General features: G+C 36.3%; 1 non-coding gene across 1 annotated transcript; it reads left to right on the top strand.

Annotated features, from left to right (window-relative positions):
* The first annotated feature begins 483 nt into the window (after window positions 1–483).
* TRNAW-CCA (transfer RNA tryptophan (anticodon CCA)) lies at window positions 484–555 on the top strand. The gene has a single exon. It is a non-coding gene; the product is annotated as a tRNA-Trp (tRNA).
* The last annotated feature ends 4777 nt before the right edge of the window (window positions 556–5332 follow it).

Raw genomic sequence — 5332 nt, 5'->3', positions numbered from 1 at the left:
AATCTTATGTCTTCACATCAAACACCTCCCGTTGAGCCACCAGCCTGCCTACCTCTCTGTACAGTTACCACCTTAGAAAAGCTCACCCACTACTTGTGCCACTCAACAGTCCCTAGTCCCCATGACTCCTTTCACTCTTACGCCACTGCAATTCACTCTACACACTTCAGCCAAACTAACTTTTTAAGAAAAAAAAAGATAACACTGATGACATCTCTCCCTTGCATAAAACTGATCAATAGCTTCCTAATTTATTTAGAATAAAATCCAAACTAATTAACACTGCAAACAGGATCCTGCAAGATCCTGGACTTGCATATCTCTCCAGCCATATTCAGCTCGTCGTCCTCTTTCAACCTTTCACTCCAGTCTGGCCTTTTGTCACTTCCTAGAATATTCATTCAAAGTTTTCCAAATGAAAGACCTATGTATTGACTGCTGCCTAACCTGAAGCATGTTTATCCCACTTCCTCGTCTGGGGCTTCCCTGGTGGCTCAGAGGTTAAAGCATCTGCCTCCAATGCAGGAGACCCGGGTTCGATCCCTGGGTTGGGAAGATCCCCTGGAGAAGGAAGTGGCAATCCACTCCAGTACTCTTGCCTGGAGAATCCCATGGACGGAGAAGCCTAGCAGGTTACAGTCCACGGGGTCGCAAAGAGTCGGACACGACTGAGCGACTTCACCTTCATCTGGCTGCTGCCTGATTTTATTTTAACAGACCAAAACTGGATTCAATACAATTTGTGATCCATGTCATATTCTCATTATTGGCCCATGCAAAACCTTCTTTACTCATTTCATTTCTGTTTATTTGTTTAAACATAATAAATACCCATGAAAGCACCATTAACATGGAAACTAGAACACTGACAATAACCTGCATCTACCTCGATGGACTTGTCTCATTTTGCTCCCTGCCTGCTCCCAGGCAAGTTAACCACTATTCTAAGTCTCTTTTAATCATTCCATGATTTTTATTGTGTGTATCTAAACATAGGTGTGAATTCTTACAAAGTATCTTTTAACTTTAAAAACCACGTAAAAACTTGCATGTATTTATTTTTTCATTCAAGGTATATTGCTAAAAGATTCATCCATATTAACACATAATAAATATATGATATATATTGACAGATATAATTATGTAGCTATAGATAATTCATTTTGAGTAATGAATAATATTCCATGTGTGACTTGAACAAATTGCTTTTCTTTCACCAATTGTAAGATTTATATATTTTTGACATTCATTGCTGATAATAAGTATCATAAGTATCTTTTCCAAGTGTATAACTTACATTTTCACTTTAAGATTTCACCTATAATACTACACATCGTTTTCATTATATTTGATTATAATTCACTTAGGAGGACTTGTTGGGTCAAACAATATATTAATATTTAGATTTAATAGTTAACAGTACCATCAGACAGGCTTCTAATGGTTGTCCCAATTTATATTTACCAGCCAAGTGTTAAAATTACAAAAATTTACAAGCATACTTTACCATAATTTGCTTTTCTTGTTCATACTACTATTTGCTATTCTAGTATGTGTCTAGTAGGATCTGCTTCTGATTGACTTTGCACTTTCTTGAGTAATGAAAAAAAATAAAATTTCATTTGATAAAAGGTCATAATCTAAAACCTTCCTTTAATAATGAACATTCTTTGTGATTTTCTTAAGATAGCCTTCCACATCTTGTTTCAAATAATATGCCCAGTATTTTTCACTGAACATTTTAAAGTTGGAATTTGGTATTTAAGTCCTTGATGAATCTGGAGTTTTACTTTTGTATCTGGTATGAGATAAATATACAATTATTTTATTTCCATAAAGTAAATCAGTTTTTTTTTCTAGTTATATTTATTGACTAGTCCTTTCTTTCCCCATTATTCTGCTCTACCACTTCTGTTCCACAGATGTGAGTCTTGTTTTGGGTTTACTATTCTATCCCACTGGTCAATGTGTCTATCTCTGCATCTCTAATATACTATCTTAATTATTTACATTATCTTAATATTAAATTGGTTATGTATAATAGAGCAACTCATCTTTACTATACTTACTCTTCTTCAGCAGTGTTTAGCTATTTTTGGCCCAATAATAGTTTATATATATTTTAAAAGCAAATCATCAAGTAACATAAAAATTGTTTTGAACTTTCATCGGAAATACATTGAATTCATAGACAAATTTAGGAAGAACTGATATTTTTATATTGCATTTTCATACCATAAAAGATACATATCTCCATTGTTTAGGTCTTCTTTAATCACCTTTAATTTAGTAATTTTCCTATAGAACTGGTGGATATTTTTTCTTATATTCACAACCAGATACTTAACACTTTTCTTCTACTTAAATCCAGATAGTTAACATCTTATTTACTTGACAGAATTTAAGCCTATCTCAAAAGAAATTAGTAAAATAGATACTGAATATAATGGTACTATCAAAAATTCAACTCCAAGATATAAAAGGATTAAAAATATGAAAGCAAAGTTATAGGTTATGAAAATAAAAGAAGAGAATTTAACATGTCTAGCTGGAGCTCAAAAATAAATAATGGAAAGCAGCAGTATTTGAAGAGATAAATGTAGTAATTTTCCAGAATTGATAAAAGACATGAATCCTGAACATGATACATTACATTAAAACTGCAAAAAACCAAAGACAAAAAGAAAATATTAATAACAAAGAGGAAAAAACTACCTAAAAAAGAAATAACTTCTCAACAGCAACAAGAAAAAAATCAGAAAAAAATTAAATATATCTTTAAAGTGCTAAGAGGAAATAGCTACCAAGCCAGAATGATACACTAAGATAAATTATCTTTCAAGAGAGTAAAACAAAACTTCATAGAGCAAAATTTGAGACAGTTTTAAAAAAATACTACACACAAAAAGAAAATATAAGGTTCAAGAAAGAATGAGGAAGAGGAAAGCCTACAGTTGGAGGATAAATCTAAGTAAAAACAATGATGATCACTATGGTCCATCATTGCTACATAGGATGGTCCTGAACTCAACTCTCCCATGGACACATCAAATCTACAGCTACACACAGAACAATTCTCTCTGAAAGAAATCCAGAATCTAGAGAGGACTAACCAAAATGGTGAAACAGGAAGATCCTGAGTTTACCTCCTTCCACAGGCACACCAAAATCACAGTTTACAGAACTACCTATGAGAATTACCTGAAGACTAACAGAAAAGACTTTTTACAACTTAAGATAAAAAGTAGAAATCACAAAAAGAATAGGAGGGGTAGAAATTCAGTACAGACTCATACTTTCAAGATAGGCAACTCACAAATGAGAGGATAATCACAACTGCAGAAGTTACCCCCAAAGACTAAGGGGTTGGAGCCCCATATCAGACTCCCCTGACTGGGATTCCCACAATGGGAAGACAAGCCCCAAGAATGTCTGACTTTGAAGGCAAGAGTGGGGCTTTGTGTATGGGAAAGCCACAGAGTCATAAGAAATAGACTCTGGTTTTAAAGGGCACACATAAAATCTCACATGCTCTGGAATCACCAGAGAGGTAGCAATTTGAAAGAAGCCTGAGGTGTACCCACTTGCTGATCTTGAAAATCTCCCAGAGAGATAGGAGAAAACTAGGATGCCTCTTGGGGACATATACAGTGAAAGCAGGGATCTCATTCTACCACAAGGACACTGGTGCTAACAATCATTTTGTAATCCTTCTTCTAACCCAACAGTGCCAGGTGGCCCACCCACCAACAGCCCACTAGCACCAGTTCTGGGACCTTTATATCAAGCAACTAGGTGCATGGGGACTCAGCCATTTCCACTGCCAATTGGCCAGGCTGCACTGCCAATTGCAAAGAGACTCAGTTCCACCTACCAGCAGCAGGAGGTATCAGAGTCCCTGATTTCAAACTATACTACAAAGCTATAGTCATCAAGAGGGTGTGGTACTGACAGAAAACAGACACATGCATCCACAGAACAGAATAGAGAACCCAGAAATAAACCCACACTTATAAGAACAATTTATGACAGAGGGAACAAGAATATACAATGAAGAAAGACAGCCTGTTCAATAAATGCTGTTGGAAAAACTGGACAACTGCAGGCAAAAGGAAAAATGGACTACTCTCTTACACCACACACAATAATAAACTCAAAATGGGATTAAAATTTTAAATGTAAGACCTTCAGCTGTAACATTCTAGGCAGTAAGCTCTTAATACCAGTCTTATCAATATTTTGTTAGCTACACATCCTCAAGCAAGAAAAACTAAAGCAAAAATAAATAGACAACATCAGCTAAAAAGTGTTTGTGCAGCAAAGGAAATCATCAACAAAACAAAAAGGCAGCCTACAGAATGGGGAAGACATTTGCAAATGATATATCTAACAAAGGGTCAATATTCAAAATAAAGAATTCATACAATTCAACATAAAAAAAAAAACCTCCAAACAACCAGATTTAAAAATGGGCACAGGACTTGAATGGGATTTTTGTCCCAAAAAAGACATAAATTTGGTCAATAGGATGAAGGAAATGGCAACACACTCCAGTGTTCTTGCCTGGAGAATCCCAGGGATGGCAGAGCCTGGTGGGCTGCTGTCTGTGGGATCACACAGAGTCAGACATGACTGACATGACTTAGCAGCAGCAGCAGCAGCATCAGCAGCAGCAGCAGCAGCAGCAGCAGCAGCAGCAGCAGCGGCATGGCCAATAGGCACATGAAAAGATACTCAACATCACTAATCATTAAAAAAAAAATTACAAGTCAAAACTACAATGAGATATCACCTCACACATGTCAGAATCACAATTTTCATAAAGAAAACAAGAGACGTGAAGAAAGGAAAATTCTCCAGCACTGTCAGTGAGAACATACATTGGTGCAGTCACTATGGAAAACAATATGGAGGTCCTCAAGAAGTAACTGTGTCTGGACCAAGAAATTCCACTTCTGGGGATTTTTTCAAAGAATGCAAAAATAACAATTCAAAAAGATATATGCACCCCAATGTTCACTGCAGCATTATTTACAATAGCCAAGATACAGAAGCAACCTAAGTGTCCACCGATAGATGAATGGATAAAGATGTGGTATGTATATAATGGAATATTTGTTGCTGTTCATACGTTAAGTCGTGTCCAACTCTTTGCGACCACATAGATGTAGCATGTGAGGCTTCCCTGCCCTTCATTATCTCCTGGAGTTTGCTCAAACTCACTTTGGTGATGCCATCCAACCATCTCATTCTCTGTCGTCCCCTTCTCCTCCTGCCTTCTATTTTTCCCAGCATCAAGGTGTTTTCTAGTGAGTCGGCTCTTGGCATCAGG

Source organism: Budorcas taxicolor, chromosome 25, assembly GCF_023091745.1.
Source record: "Budorcas taxicolor isolate Tak-1 chromosome 25, Takin1.1, whole genome shotgun sequence".
NCBI classification, from domain to species: Eukaryota; Metazoa; Chordata; class Mammalia; order Artiodactyla; family Bovidae; genus Budorcas; species Budorcas taxicolor.
The sequence above is the reverse complement of the archived record's forward strand: the minus strand, read 5'-3'. Positions and strand labels throughout refer to the sequence as shown.